Source organism: Delphinus delphis, chromosome 7 (assembly GCF_949987515.2).
Source record: "Delphinus delphis chromosome 7, mDelDel1.2, whole genome shotgun sequence".
Lineage (NCBI taxonomy): Eukaryota > Metazoa > Chordata > Mammalia > Artiodactyla > Delphinidae > Delphinus > Delphinus delphis.
In genome coordinates, this window is record NC_082689.1 from 60,834,564 (window position 1) to 60,851,790 (window position 17,227).

The following is a 17,227-nucleotide window of genomic DNA, read 5'->3' on the forward strand; positions in this document are numbered from 1 at the left end:
AAAGCTTAGAACAGAGAACAGAATGAGAGAAAGAACATTGTGTAATGCTTTTCAAAGAGAACTTATCTAAGAACCACAGGAGAGAGAGAGAGAGTAGAGAAAGAAAGTACAGAACAAATCGTACCTTGCAGCACCCTAAACCTGCCCTAGTTCATTACAGTGGGGCAGGGGGCGCTGGGAGGGCCCAGAGCCTGAAAGGTGTACTCCACGGGCTGACACTGACTTTGACATTGGGAGAAAATCTATTCAAGCAGGTAAGAAATGGTATCCAATGGCTTTAACAAGTTAGAAGCTTATTTCTCTCTCATGTGGAAGTTAGTGGCTTTCCTTTGCAAAGTAATCAAGGGCCCAGGTTTTTCCCTCTTGTTTCTCTATCATCTTTCGGATGTTGCCCTCATCTCTGCCACCAAGATGGCTCGTTCCCCCACCCATATTCCTGCTAGCAGAAAGAGGGAAAGAAGGGAAGACACACCCCTTCCTCTTCGAGGCTTAACCCAGAAGTTGCAATACATTACTTTGGCTCACATCCCATTGGCCAGAACTTAGTCATATGGCCATACCATATGGCCACACCTAGCTGTGAAGGAAGCTAGAAATTCTGGAAGGCCATGTGTCCAGAATCAGGGCTTCTCCCTGAGAAATTTCTCTACCACCATTAGCCTGAGTGCTTCTTGGCCTCAGTCTTTCCTCCAAATTCAATTTTCCAAATGCCCGAAACATCTGTCTGGCAGATCCACCCTTGGAAGACAAAAGATGGAAAGGAAAAAGATGGAGTCCTCTTGAACAAAAAGGGGTTGCTAAGCACTTAGATTTTGTTTAACTGCTAAAAGAATGGCGACTATAAGTGTAACGCCATCAGGCAGGTAAAGTGACCTCATCTTGTGCTAGGGCCCCACTTCTAACAGAAGAGTTGCTGGCTAGTAATTGTTGCGGAGTTCAATTGTTGCGGAGAAGCCTGAGGCAATGACGTGGGCTCTTGGAAGGCGAGAGGCACCTGCTTGGTGAATTGGGATCTGAAATACACCCAGTGTTCTAAGGCAATCATCCCTAGTAATGCTCACCTTCCAAAGGAGTGAAATTTAATGGGTGGATGCCAGCACATTTCTGAGACTGAAAGAATTAGAAACCTAGAAGGGAAATATGTCTTTGGCCACACTGGAAAAGACACTTCATTATACTGACAGCCTCTGGATTATGCGGAATGTGGTCTCTCGGCTGGAAAATCTCAGCAGTCTAGTCCTCACTGTCAAGAGGGCCAGAGGTCTGTGGTTACAGGACACCACAGGATTGCAAAGCAGTGAAGGCAGAAATGGAGATTAGGAAAGAACTAGTTATATAAAAGATATTCTGATATGATGTATGTTATTTTATAAGATTATCTTTTTTTACATTTAAATAAACTTTTTTAGAACAGTTTTAGATTTACAGAAAAACTGAAAAGATAGAGTTCCCATACAAATCTTACATTTTAATTTTATTTTCAGAGATAAAGGAATTTATTACAGCACAGCAGGAAGCAAGAACATCTGCATATTTGTCTTATATTTTTACATGAAGCCTTTTTTATTCTGTAACGTTTTAATAAGGACATTAAGGACAAGAGTTGGTCAGTAGCAGAAAGTCAAAAAAGGTAACATTTTCTTTATTCTGCCACTCCCTGAACATGAGATTTTTTAGCAGATCACTTATCATCTTTGAGCCTCAGTTTTGTCACTTGTAAAACAGAAATAAAACTAATGTTTCATAGAGTTGCTATGGTGACAACACAATAAAGTACATGTGAAATGTCTGTATATGGACTTATTGTAAACTCTGAAATACTGATCAAATCGTAGTTCTAGCAATTATTCTGCAGCACCCTATGATATTTTAAGTGACTGAATACAGTATGTGAGCTGACACGCAGGGGTTAATGTAGTTAATTAGCTTGTCATAGTATGGGCAGCTGACTCAAAGAAGGGTTGCTAAACTGATGCTGGAAAAAAGCTAAAATCATTAAACAATTGAATTTCCACTTGTAAGAACAAGTGGAAATTTTTCACTATGAAAATATGTATCATAAAATTTTAGATGACCTAATAATCATTTTCCCCAAATAAAACATTTAATATGATTGACAAAGGATGTGAAGAAGAAATAGTTCTTAAGTGTCTCGGATTTACTGTCCCTACCTCCTAGGATAAGGAGCAGAAAAAATGGGCAGGATTTGTATCTGGAGGGGTTGTATGAACCAGAGAGGAAATGAGTGTTTTCCTAACTTGCTGAGGTACTTGAGCATGTTTGTAATATCCATAGATTATTATCAACAGTTATCTCTGAGTGATGGGATTTAGGGGTAATTTTTTTTTTCTACTTTTTAACTTGTCCAAATTTCCTACAATGAACATGCATTGTTCTTTTGTAATAAAAGTTGTTTAAATGCTAAGTGTTGTCAATGTTCAAAGTAGATGTTGGGGACTTCCCTGGTGGCCCAGTGGTTAAGAATCCACCTGCCAATACAGGGAACATGGGTTCAATCCCTGGTCTGGGAAGATCCCACGTGCCACGGAGCAACTAAGCCTGTGCACTACAACTACTGAGCCTGCGCTCTAGAGCCTGCGAGCCACAACTACTGAGCCCACGCACCACAACTACTGAAGCCCACGCACCTAGAACCCATGCTCCACAAGAGAAGCCACCACAATGAGAAGCCTCTACACCGCAGCGAAGAGTAGCCCCTGCTCGCCACAACCAGAGACAGCCCGAGCGCAGCAACGAAGACCCAACGCGGCCATAAATAAATAAATAATAAATTAAAAGAAAAAAAAGTAGATGGTAGGTTAGCTCACCTTGTTAAAACAAAAACTGTGAAGCATTTGCTTAGTTTTTTCTGGTTAAAAAGAAAAGTCACGGTTCCTGGAAAATCCCATCAACCATGAAGCATGTTCTTTACACTTCATGTTTCCAAGATAAGCCACCCATGAAGGTGGAAAGATTCCTATAATGAGTGGACAAAAGGGTATGCTGCCTTAGCCACTCTTGGGATCCATTGTATGTCATCAGTCCCAGCTATAAAACCTTGAATTTTCTCTTTCATATAATGACTAACATTGAAAGAAAAGCTGCTAATAGTCACCTGGAAATTAGAGCACTAAAAGTCACGAACAAAAAATTTTTTCTTTCAAAAGCAAGGTCCAAGAACTGGCTTGAATCAACACATTACAGTATCGAAAGTAGATACTCACTTCAACCTTACCCTTTATTTGTGAAGTCATCATGTTTTAGGTAACTGGGAAAGAGGAGACACAGGTGTCCTCAGTAGTGGGGAATGTAACCTTTGTCTTTGTTCTTCACACGTGGTCCACTGACCAGCCGCAGCGTCACCTGGGAGCCTGTTTGACAATCAGAATCTCGGCCTCCACTCCAGATCTGCATACTGACAGGCTCTGCATTTGCCAGGTGATTCGTAGGCACATTAAACCTTGAGAACCACTGATGTGTTGAATGGCTAATTTTGAGCTGCCCTGACAGTATTGGCTAAGAGATCCAGCTGCTCTGGAGGCACTTGTAGAATGTGTAGGTAGGTCACCGGTGTCAGCACTTCCAAGAAGCTCATCTTCGCTGATTCATCGAAAAGCCCGCCCCAACTGGTCAGGAGTAAAGATGAAAGGTGGGGTAATTATTCAAAGAAATTATCAGGGCATTCGTTGTGCAAAAAAACATGTTACAGGAATTCTTTGCAATATTTTTTATAACAATAGAATAATTGAAAAGAATCTAATGTTAACAAGAGATTAAAGAAATTATGGCTGCAAAGTAGCCATTAAAAACCATGTCACAGAAGAAAGTTTACTGGCATGGGAAAACGTCCGCATTGCATTCCTGAGTGAACAAAGCTGGCTACAAAACATGGCCTGATTCCATTGTTATGTTTTAAACACACATATACGCACAAGGAAGAAAAACTGCAAGGACATGTGTTAACAGTGGTTACAGATTTAGAGTGATTTTTTGTTTTATTTTCACTGTACTTTTCACATTTCCTGCATCAAAGCAATTTTTATTTTGTACAAAGAGAAAGAGTGTTATAACCAAAAAAAGTGATCAAGACACAACCCTGTATTTCTGGCTGTAAGTGGTAGAAATTTTTATCGAATAGAAACTCATTTCTACTATGAATCAATTATAGCCAATATTCAAAATGACACTGACTTTTGCACTAGAGCCATAGGTCTCAATCCTGGCTACATGTTATTATCACCTGGGGAGCTTCAACCAACCAGCCAACCAAACAACAATACAAAAACAAGGTCTGGTTCCCACCCCCACCCCCCCGCCGCAAAAAACCCTGGGCACTGGGAATTTTAAAAAGCTCCTCAGAGTTGAGAACCACTGCTAAGTACGGATGGAAGGATATTCATAGTCAGTTCATTCCTGAAAACGATTCCTACATTGTTTTAGTTATAAAACCTTATGGTTATATATTTTGGGTTGTTTATGAAAGTACAGTTTTTAAAGTCCTCCCACCATCATTTAGTTTTATTTATTTATTTTTTTGGCCATGCCGCATGGCTTGCGGGACCCTATTTCCCTGACCAGGGCTTGAACCCGGGCCCCAGCAGTGAGAGTGCTGGGTCCTAACCACTGGACTGCCGGGAAGTTCCTCCACCATCATTTTATTTAACAATATTTAACAAACATTTATTGAGCATCTAGACTATTTGTTCCCTGTGAGTCTCACAATAACCCAGGAGGTCAGTAGGAGAGGTATTAAGCCCATTACACAGAGGGGATAGCTCAGATCCCACAGTTCCTTAGGGAAAGGGCTCAAATCTGTGTTCCCAGAAGCAAAGCCAGTGTTCTTCCTGTCATCACATTGCTCCTAGTGTTCCACATTTATGTTAAGTTTAGAGAAGGCACTTTTTAAAAAAAATTAATTAATTAATTTATTTATTTTTGCGCGGGCCTCTCACTGTCGCGGCTTCTCTTGTTGTGGAGCACAGGCTCCAGACACGCAGGCTCAGTAGTTGTGGCTCACGGGCTTAGTTGCTCAGCGGCATGTGGGATCTTCCCAGACCAGGGCACAAACCCTCGTCCCCTGCATCGGCAGGCGGACTCTCAACCACTGCGTCACCAGGGAAGCCCGAGAAGGCACTTTTCTAGTTCATTCGTTCTTTTTCTTTATACATCTCAAGCATACTTAGAATGTTTACAACTGAGGGATGTGCAAGAGTCTTCCTTTACACTGCTTTGAAAATTAGGCAGTGTCGGCTCAGAAATTTCTGAGGACCAGTCTTATAATCATCATTTTGTTGCCAGAGCTGGCACCAGATCCTTGCTCAAAACTCACCAATCCCCACCTTTAACAGGAGTTAATATAAATCTTTAAATCACAGAGTCTGAAGATAAGAAAGGAAGCTATAGGAAGAGAAAAACAAAAACCAGATGGAACCAGCTGGAACCAAGATGGCAACGAATCTGACCCCCAACAGACCTTGAGTCTCATTATATGCTGATTTTACTACATTAGCATATTAAATGACACACTTACTGGTGGCCATAACTGGTGGAAGTCAAGGACCAAAAAAGGATAAAAAGAGGGTGTCACCCCACTCCCTCAGAAAGCCCTGTCCCTTCCCTGGAAAACTAATGCATATGCTTCCCCATCATCAGCCTCACTTCTCCTCCCTCTGTCTTCACTCTTTAAAATCAAATCCCTCTCCCCAGGTGGGCGAGACTACTAAATTCCCACTTCTCCATTCTCTGGCCATTGAATAAAGCTTGTGCTGCTTTAATCTCGGCTTTGGTTTCATTTTTGGCTGCACCAACCCTAACAGAAAAAGAACCTTCCCCACCAAAGCAGAGGGCCATGGCTGGACTAGGGTCTGAGCAGGGGTCCATAAGATTTAATTTGTTAGGGAGGGTGGGAGGGAGGGAGACGCAAGAGGGAAGAGATATGGGAACATATGTATATGTATAACTGATTCACTTTGTTATAAAGCAGGAACTAACGCACCATTGTAAAGCAATTATACCCCAATAAAGATGTTAAAAAAAAAAAAAAGACTTAATTTGTTAACCCTTTGGGGCTTAGGTGCTAAGGGGTTCAGAGCTTCCAGATCTGGCAATGTAAGACTGAGTAAGAAAGCTAGAGACTTGGTGTGACATTTCCTAGCTGAATCTGGATTTTAGCAATAGTGTCCTACAAGAAGAGGCCACTGGAACCAGCTGTAATTTACCTGCTGTCAAATGATTCTGCCCTTTGTAAAATGCAAATTGTTTGAAAGACTCTTTCTCTGAATATTTTAGCTGTTGACTTCCACTGTACCTTCACAATATAACTGTATGTCTTATTATGTGAAATTATTCACATGACTGGTACACTTTGGGAAGTAGGCGTGGTTTTAAAATAGTAAAGCATTTCACCAAGTATATTGAGAAAAAGAAAAAAAAGGAAAGAAAACAAGGTGAGGCTGTTTATACTAGATATCAAACTATTGTTTATGTTACTTGTGATTAAACCTGAATAATTTTTAATTGGAAATGGTCACAATGCTTTTCTAAATCCCAGCACTAAAAGAAACAACCAAATCTGACAAACTACAACCGCCCTGTTGGTGGTGAGGAAGTCAATGGCGGCCTTGGTTGCCCTTGGAGGCTGCTTGTTGACAGCCGTGCAGTTGCTGCCACCTCGTGGACAGTCCAGATAGCACAGCCAGGGAGGCGGCCTCAGCCACCCAAGGAGCAAGGGCTCCACAGCCCAGCTAGTCAGTGACACTTTGATAATGCTTCAGCTGAGTTCACTTATTACCTTGGAAGACAAAGGGCCTGTGTGGTTTATTATGGATTTGTGGTGGTTATTAATCCACTACACTATTGTTTTATGATAGACAACCTAAGATTGAGGTCAATAAAGGACTCGGAACATGGACTCAATAATTTTGTTGGCTTGAGAACAAAGAAGAAAGTAAATAGTACCTGGATCCTCCAATAATTACTCCATCTTATAAATTACTGTTTTCTCTTATTCCAGTCCACAGTCTGTCATTCTAGAAAGTATGATATATTAATTTTTAGCTAAACAATATCCACAGGGAGTAATCAGAGTCGACACTGTACAGGTGTTTTCCCAGGGAAAAAGGTTACTGTTGGAATTATTTATAAACGACATGAGAACACTGAATATTAACGAAGTGATTTTCATCCATTTATTAAGTATCTGAAGGTACATATGCACCAAATCATGTCCTGGCTGACATTTGAAAGGTCATGTGTTATCCAAGAAGGAAGCTCCCGCCTTCAAGGTGCCATCACCGACTTTCCTTCTTGTCGTTTTTCCTTTTAAATTTTATTTAAAATTTAATTATTATTAAATAGTTCAGTCATACACAACAACATAAAAATGTGAAATTGATCATGCCTGACCACAATACTCAGCTTAAGAAACACAATGTTATCGGTACAGGTGAAGCCCTCTGTGAAACTCCATTGTGTTCCCTTCCTTCCCATCACTTCACACTTTCCACTCCCCTAAATTTGGTGTTTGTCATTCCCATTTGCTTCTTTATGGTTTTGTCAATATATATGTATCTGTAAGTATTATAAAGCATCAGTTTTCGTGTTTTAAAAACTTCATTTCAATGGTTTTTCTCCTGTAACTTGAATCTTTTTTCCTTCAATGTTATGATTTGTGAGATTCATCTATTGCATTACTTTCCTAGGGCTACCATAACAAATTACCACAAACTTGGTGTCTTAAAATAACAGAAATTTATTCTCTCACAGTTCTGAGAGCTAGAAGCTGTAATCAAGGTGTCCTCAGGGTTGTCCTCCCTCTGGGGTCTAAGGGAGAATCCGTTCCCTGCCTCTTCCAGCGTCTAGTGGCTCCAGACGTTTCTTGGTTTGTGGCTACATAACTCCAGCCTCTGTTTAAACTCACCTTCACATGTCCTTGTGCTCTCTGTCTGTGTCATTGGATTTAGGGTGCACCCTTGTAATTCAGGATGATTTTCTCTCAGAATCATTACTTAATATGCAAAGACCCCAGGTATTATATGGTGGAGGCAGACTCCACCATATGCATTTTTTTTTTTTTACAAGTGTTTCCTACCCAATTAACTCATCTGGTTTTTTTTTGTTGTTGTTGTTTTTTAAATTTAATTTATTTATTTTTGGCTGTGTTGGGTTTTCATTGCGGTACACGAGCTTCTCACTGTGGTGGCTTCTCTTGTTGCAGAGCCCGGGTTCTAAGCCCAGGGGCTTCAGTAGTTGTGGCCTGCGGGGTCTAGAGCACAGGCTCAGTAGTTGTGGTGCACAGGCTTACTTGCCCCGCGGCATATGGGATCTTCCCAGACCAGGGATCGAACCCGTGTCCCATGCATTGGCAGGTGGATTCTTAACCACTGCACCACCAGGGAAGCCCCCACCATATTCATTTTGACAGGCTCCCCTGATCATTGGATTACATGCCTCTAAGCTCAGATGGCTGGGACTGCCGGTTAAATACAGGGCATCTCATGTGGCATTGGTTCTAATGCTTAGCCCACATAGATTAAAGTAGTACTGAGGTTACAGGTGGAAGAAATGGCATGCTAACTGGGGAGGTAAGAAATCTGGGTTCTGGAGTCAATCCTCTATTGACCCCCAAACTCTAAGAGACGAGAAGCCTTTTTGTCCGCTCCTCTTCCTAACCATTTACCTGATTTAACTGTCAGGGAGGTTGAGAAGAAATAACCACTGACTTACTCCCTGGTTTGGGCTGGGAGTGCACAGTGGGATTTTTGAAAATACTTTTTTTTAAATTATTATTACTGAAGTAAATAATCTTATGGAAATTTGGAAAATGGAAGGAAAAATGACTTTTAAGCCTACTAACCGAATCCATCTATTTCTCATCTGCACATTTTTACAGTTGCAATCATTTGAATCTAGTTTTATAACCTATAATAACATATCATTTACTTTGTTGCTACATAATCTTCATAAATGTTTTTTTAAGACAAGTATTTTCATCTCCATTTTACAGTTGCAGAAACTGATGCTCAGGAGACTGACTTACTAAAGGTCTCACAATTAGTAGGTGATAGAGCTGAGGACCATAAAGAAATTGTAGTTTATAATGCCTAAAATCTTGTAACTGTTACAAGGTTGTATTTACATATGTAGCTATTTCTAGTAACCATTTACCCATCAACATCCCATTATCTCTTGCCACGTGACAAACCACCCCAAAACTTAATGCCTTAAAACAATGATTGCATTTATTTTTCTCATGAATTTGTAATTTGGGCAGGGCTTGGCAGGGACAATTTGTCTTTGCTTCCCAGGGCATATCTGGGGTGGCTTGAGACTGGTGGCTGGGACCATCTGCAAACTCGCTTACTCACAGGTTGCCAGGTGATGCTGGCTGGGAGCCAGGACAGCAGCTGGGCTGTGGCCAGAACACCTCCACAGGGCCCTTCCCTGTGGCTGCTTGGCCGCCTACCACAGTGGTGGCTGGATTCCAAAGGCAAACATGCCAAGAGAGAAGAAACAAGGCAAAAGCTGCCTCTTCTTTTGTGATCATCTGAGAAGTCATACAGGATTGCTTCTGCCACGTCCTACTTGTTAGAAGCAAGTCACTGAGGCCAGCCACTTCCAAGGGAAGGGGAATTAGGCTGCATCTTTTGTTGGCAAGAATATCAAAGAATTTGTGGACATGTTTTAAGACCTCACAATCTGCCCATTGGACATGAATTATTTACATTGCCCCCTACATGTAAGATATACTTACTCACCTCTCTCTAGATCCCTAAAACATTGTACCTACGGTAGCATCAAGCTTGAGGTCCATGATCTGGACACGTAAATCAGGGCTAGGGGTGGCTGAGGCTCCTTGGGTCCCGTCCCCTGTGTGCAGCTTCTCCCAATCTGAAGACCTGTGAATCAAAAGACAAGCCGTCTGTCCACCACACCCAATACACGATGGCATGTCAAGCTATAGACACTTTTGTTCAAAAAGGAGAAAAATGGGAAGCACACAGCAGTCCCTGGTTCACGGCTGTTCTGAAATCCACCTGAGTGTGTGTTGCCAGTTCCCTGATGAGGACCCGGTCTTCCTTCCTGGAAGTTGTTCACCATAGCTGGACTCAATTCCACCCTTTGAGTCATTTTTCCTTTTCCACTAAAAGTAGTCCATCTTTGTAGCCAAGTAGTTCTCTTAGACTGCTTCGTGCCCTTTGGGAATTCAAAGGCCTGAATGTCCCTCTTGGTCTAAGCTGATTATAATTCTTAAAAAAAATTTTTTTTGTAGGCTTCTTATGAATCAATTTATAACCAACTCTATTTGGCAAAAGCCATACCCACCAATCTCATTTAGCCCTTCTCTACCTCAGTGTCTCCAAAGCTGCTGTCTGAGAACATCCTGATGCTTTGCAGGTCTTTTGTACGCTTGAAAGGGTCAAGGAAGCAACACCTTAAAACTTCCTGAGGTCTTAACAAAGAGTTTTATAGTCACACCCCTGACTTCACCTTTGGGCCGTGTTTCATGACAGGACTCTGGATTTGATCTTCACTTGGAAGCCATTTATTTTGCCATATGAAGAGGTGAGGAAGGAGAAACAGTTACTTCAAACCTAGCAATTCCTGCGTGCTATATATTTAACAGTTCTTTCTTTAGTTTCTCTCTCTTCTTGCGTTCTACTGTAGTCAGTAAGAATAACCAGGCAGCACATGCAAGGCTCTTCCTGAAAATCTCCTTAGATAGGTCATTTGCGTAATTTGGTATATTTTTAGTAAAAGGCGAAAGACTTATGCGTTCTGAAGAGGAACCAGAGTATTGGTGTATTTTTTATCTTCCATGTTACCATAGATGACACTGTTGCTAACTTTCTACCACTATATGACAGCTCCCAATAACATTTCCTCACTTTCCTGTCACCCCTAACCAATAACATCTTCAAGAACCATGAGGTTTTCTTTAACAGTCTCTTGAAGACCCTCCCAAATTCTGCCTGCTGTCCAGTCCTGAAGTCGTTGCTGTATGTTTTCAATTCTCATCGTGATACCAAAATCTGTTCCAGTTATCTGTTGCTACATAACAAACCACCCCAAACTTTCATGGCTTCAAACAGTAATGACATTTATTTGCTCATTAACCTACAATTTTGGAAGAACTTAGAGAAGACAGTTTCTCTCTGCTGTACTCAGTGTCAGCTGGGCTGGCTACAGGACTGGGGGCTAGAATAACCTGAAAACTCACTCACTCATTCACATGTCTGGTGGCTAATGTTTGGCTGTCCGCTGGGAGCTCATCTCTAACTGTTTTGGGAATACCTACACTTGACCTACATGTGACCTACACGTGAACTTTCCCTGCAACAGCTTGGCTCTGTCACTAAATGGTGAAGGGATTAGGCTCCAAGAGCAAGCATTCCAAGAGAGAGAGCCGGAGGGAAGTTTGTCTCCTCAGAAGTCACATAGTATTATTTCTGCCACATTCCATTCTTTAGGCGTGAGTCACTGAGTCTGGCCCATGTATAAGGGGAGGGGAATTGGACTCCACCTTTTCATGGGAACAGTGTCAAAGAATTTGAGGACTTGTTTTAAAACCACCAATAAAAATGTATTCTTAGCTCCATTTTACAGATGTAGAAGCTCTAATTCAGAGAGACTGACTTGCTGAAGGTCTTACAATTAGTAAGTGATAAAGCTTGGAACCATAGAGTGTACTTTCCATATTTAATTACATAATATGTAATGTACAATTGGTAAAGCATTATAATGCTACAACATTTTACTTAGGAAAGCAGAGCTGTAGATGTCTGAAGGAGAGGGAGGCAAGGTCCAGAAGCTTTCTAGAAGGCCTTTGCACACATAAAATACTCCAATAATGTTAGAAAATACACAGAGCACTAGTCCGTGCATGTAACATCTGCAAAAATCATCAAATGGCACATTTCTGGATTTGTATGATCTCAATTATTAATTGAGTGAACATTAAGATGATCTCAGTTGAGCTTTTTTCTAGTTTCTTAACACAAGGACGAGAACCCATCAGCCATATGGGTTATTAATCAAGGAACTTGATTATTTCTTGTGTGTAATGAAACAGGAATTTATTTTGCTGTTAGTGTCCTTTAATGAATCAAACTGTCCTAATGGCCAGAAACATCTTCAGTCCTGACGTCAGAGCACCTAACTAGGTTCTACATTTCTACCAACCACCGTCTAGTTTGACGTACAGTACACCGGCTCCATATTCAGCTAAGATAACTGAGCACAGGGGAGCCCTTTAACATAACATGACATTGGGCTGTTTGGATTCTCATAAAGAGGGAATATGCTCACCAACTTTTGCCCAAAGTTATTTTTGGTCTCAAAGTGAAAGTCTGATTAGTGGTCAGTTTTCCTTGCTGAATGCCTCGTATTTCTTTTTCCCAGATGGCCTTTATTCATGTCTGTGTGTGTTTGCATTTGAATGTGAGTGCATGTCCTTATGTGAGCGTATTCCAACTAGTTTGTTTCTCAGTTGTTAATAACTGACAGGCCTTTGAATTTTCTTGGCAAGCACCTTATTGTGCAATGAGGAAAAACAATCAAATGAAGATATATTACAACCAGTATAAAGTGCTGTGTCTAGCAATGTAACTAAGTATCTTCTGAGAAGTATAAAAACAACTTTCCCTGACCTATTATGTCCTTTATGATTATGGTTAGTCTGTGTAGTTTTTCTGAAACAAAACACCAGTTCCTACTGATTTGGGCACATGTTCCCTATATTGGTCAAAATCTATGATCTTACCCATTAGGTACAGTCTTTAATCTCCAAGGACAAAGATGTTTAGCTTAATCTCTCCCTCTCCTGCAGTAATTGCAAACACAATCAACATTGTTTGGTTCAGACTGTGGTTGCCTGAAAAGAATAATGTATTGTACTTCAAGGAAAACAAGGCATTTAGACAATCATGCTTAGGAATTTACCACCATGACCTGCAAGTTTCCCCGTTGCTTTGGCTCAGGGTTTCTCCCTTTTGCTCCCTTCCCCCAGGCTGTTCTGAGCCATGTGGGTTTGGTTTGGGTCCATCTCCAACTCTTTCCTCTATTTATCCCTTACCACGGTCTTGTCTTTTTGTTACAAGGAGCCACCCACTTCCTCTCTCCTTTCTAGAGTCCTCCATATCTAGATTACAAAGTTTTACTCCACCCTTAAACCTTGAGAATTCTAGATAATTCTATTGCAGAAAAATGGAAATGGTGGTGTAAATTAAATTGAGTGCAAGTCTGTAAAATAACATAGACTCACATCATTCCAGCATGAGCCTAGGTCAGTGCCTGCGCACACAGGAGAGCCTCAGTAAATAATTTTTTAAAATAACTTTATTTATTTATTTCTGGCTGTGTTGGGTCTTCTTTGCTGTGCGTGGGCTTTCTCTAGTTGCGGCGAGCAGGGTCTACTCTTTTTTGGGGTGCGTGGGCTTCTCATTGCGGTGGCTTCTCTCGTTGCAGAGCACAGGCTCTAGGTGTGCGGGCTTCAGTAGCTGTGGCACGTGGGCTTCAGTAGTTGTGGCATGCAGGCTCAGTAGTTGTAGCACACAGGCTCTAGAGCGCAGGTCCAGTAGTTGTGGCGCATGGGCTGAGTTGCTCCGCGGCATGTGGATCTTCCTGGACCAGGGCTCAAACCCGTGTCTCCTGTATTGGCAGGCAGATTCTTAACCACGCGCCCCCAGGGAAGCCCCAGTAAATAATTACTGAGTCAATAAGAAGGGTCTGTTTTTGGAGAGGATAGAGATCAAGGAACTTTTTCTAGGCTACATTCCTGGACGATGATAGCGTTCTTACCAGAATCCAGATCTTCCTGTTTTGTCCAGTTCTCATGCTTCTACACTGCCCAGATTCCAGTAATTTGCATTACCTTCAGAAACTTTCAACATTTATGCCTCTGGGGATCTGGGAGATCAACAGTGCTGCAAAGCACGAGGATCCTTGGGCCATTCTGGTGTCTGACCAAGTTGGGTTTTTAGCAGATGCTTTGGTGCCTCTTTCCTGATGTTAACAAAGCATTTATTCTGATTTTAAAAATATTGTCTTTGATTTCTTGTTAAATTAGACTAAACCAAGATTTGGATGATGTCAACCAGGCAGATGGATTTCTAATAAAACATAATTTTAAGTACTTGTAAATGTTTATCTTAGTACAAAAGTAATGCATGTTAATTATAGGAAATACACATAAAACAAAAAGAGGTAAATTTTAAATGCCCATTATCCTACTCTGACCCAAAGAGAACCATTATTAACTAATTAACTATTGGGTATATTATGCTTTCAGTTATGTATATATGCACATATATACACACACACATATATATGCACATTCACGTTTACAAATTGTTTCATATATTATTTTACTTAACAATATTTTTCCATATTGTTAAGTATTCACCTACAACACAATTTTTGACATAATGTTTTTATAGCATAACATTGTATTTGTCCATTCTATTGGACACTGTTTCCAAAGACAAGAAATCTTTAAAGAAGATTTGCCATACAGATAGTCAAGACAAGAATGATTCTCGGTCTCCATTTGCACCTGCTTCCAATCCAGTGCTCTGGAAATACGAGAACGCAGCGGCCACGCACTGGGTTGCCTCTGGGAGCAAGGATCCAGCAGATGGCCAGAGGAAAACGGCTCTCGACCACCGATGCTCTGGGTTCCTCTTCTCGTCCTCCTTGAAGGAGGACCAGAGATTTTCACAACCTACAGATCTTGTGGGCTCCCTTCTTGAAATCAATCAAGTATTTGTACTTGGGAAGATCATGAACCCAAGAAATGAACAGGGAGTGGGGAGAACAACTTTATACATTTAATATAATTATGGAGGGTGGAAATAGAATTTTTAAAGTCTTTTTAATGAAGCAAAGAAACATGTATGCAGGGTTTTTTTGTTGTTGTTGTTTGTTTGTTTTTTATTTTTGGTTGTGTTGGGTCTTCATTGCTGCGCACGGGCTTTCTCTAGTTGCGGTGAGCGGGGCTACTCTTCGTTGTGGTGCGCGGGCTTCTCATTGCAGTGGCTTCTCTTGTTGGAGAGCACAGGCTCTAGGCATGCGGGCTTCAGTAGTTGTGGCTCGCGGGCTCTAGAGCACACGCTCAGTAGTTGTGGCGCATGGGCTTAGTTGCTCCGCGGCATGTGGGATCCTCCCTGGACCAGGGCTTGAATCCGTGTCCCCTGCATTGGCGGGCAGATTCTTAACCATTGCGCCACCAGGGAAACCCACATGTATGCAGTTTTGCATGCTGATTTAAACTGACAAACTGCAGGTTAGGGAGACGTGTGTGTGTGTGTGTGTGTGTGTGTGTGTGTGTGTGTGTGTGTGTGTATGAGAGAGAGAGACAGAGACAGACAGACAGACAGAGACAGAAAATGGGACTGGAAGGCTAGGTAAGGAAAGAATGATTTTCTATCTCGTGGGAACTGAATCTTAATCACCACTCCACACTCTTGCACACACTTGAGTTGTGTTTGTACTTTTGCTCTCCCTGGAATGAATAAAGTCACACTTAAAAGTTGTCACTACTCCCCTTGCCTCAGCCCTCTTTTACTTTCCTTCCTCCTCCCTATCTTGCCACGTGTTAGTGTGAATGGCTTTTGATGAGAGAAAAACAGAAGGGTTAGGGCACTGAGAAACTAGGGAGGGAAGACACTAAGAAAAAAGGTCAGTGAGGACTTCTCTGGTGGCGCAGTGGTAAGAATCCGCCTGCCAATGCAGGGGACACAGGTTCGATCCCTGGTCCGGGAAGATCCCACATGCCACGGAGCAACTAAGCCCGTGAGCCACAACTACTGAGCCTGAGCCCTAGAGTCCGTGAGCCACAACTACTGAGCCCGTGTGCCACAACTACTAAAGCCCACGTGCCTAGAGCTCGTGCTCCGAAACAAGAGAAGCCACCGCAATGAGAAGCCCACGTACCGCAACGAAGAGAAGCCCTGGCTCACTGCAACTAGAGAAAGCCCGCACGCAGGAACGAAGATCCAACGCAGCCAAAAAAAAACAAAAACAAACAAACAAAAAAAGGCCAGTGAGCCAGGATGGGAAGTTTAATTCAGCCTAGGACCAGCCCCACAATCCCACTGTCCAGGCACAGAGGGAAGCAGCTCTCAGCAATTCTGCGGCCCCGCCCCACCTTCTCTTTCCCACCATCGGCCATCTCTCTTGCTATCTGCTTCTCTTGGTGATTAACCCTTCATAAACATTCAACATCTATCTATCTATCTGGCCCTACCATAAGCCTGGGGGTGCAAATTCAAACTCTCTACACTTACAGAAATCAGGAAGGGAGAGCCAAAGAGCAACAGGTACAGTCTGATAAGAAGGGCTTGTGGCAGGAGCAGGGTTCTTTGAATGCTCTGAGGAGAAATGCTCCACCCAGACCAAGGGGTAGTGGGACCAGGAGCACAGGAGAGGAGAGGGAGCCAGAGAGGGGTTTTCCTAGGTGATGCCTGATTCGAGTTTTAGACGAGATGCTGAGGTTAGCAAGGCGCAGAAGGTGGGGCAAGGTTTGGCCTGTTTTGCCAGCTCCCGACCATCTTGTAAGCTATTTCAGGGAGGTGCTTGGTCCTAAGCCTCGCAGGCAACCACTACGTAAAGCAGTTAATTTGCCGTATCAACATAGTATTGTAAACCAGAATAGAATTGCAGAGACTATTATGCTATACAATAGGACCTTACGTACTGTGTGTACTTCACACACTAGTAACCAGTATTAGCTTCACAAGATCTTTTCCACCCTTTTTCACCTCTGCTTCCCTCTTCTACTTCACAATCTGTTTTTTTCTGAAAAGAGATATGATTTCTGTACTAAGGAGGGAAATTAACTTATCCCAAAAACATCACCTGGGACAAGATCTATATGCTTTTCTCAAATGGATATTAGATGATATTATGCAATTAATTTATTTTTAGGAGATGCAAGCTGAAGTATCTCTGGGTAAAGTCTTATGTTTGCAACTTACCTTAAAAACTATGGTGGGGAAGGAGACTGGGAGAGACACAGAGAAAGAGAGAGAAAGCAAATGTGGGAAATGCAAAATGTAAATCATTATAGAGGATATATGTGTTTATTATACTATTTTTCAATTATTCTACAGATTAAAATTAAAAAATAAAAAGTTGGGAAAATACAAATGGGTTTCTCACTTGGAACAAAGTACTGAATTGGTCAGTAGTAGATTCCTTTCAGAGTCCATGTAAAAAATGCCTTTGCCTT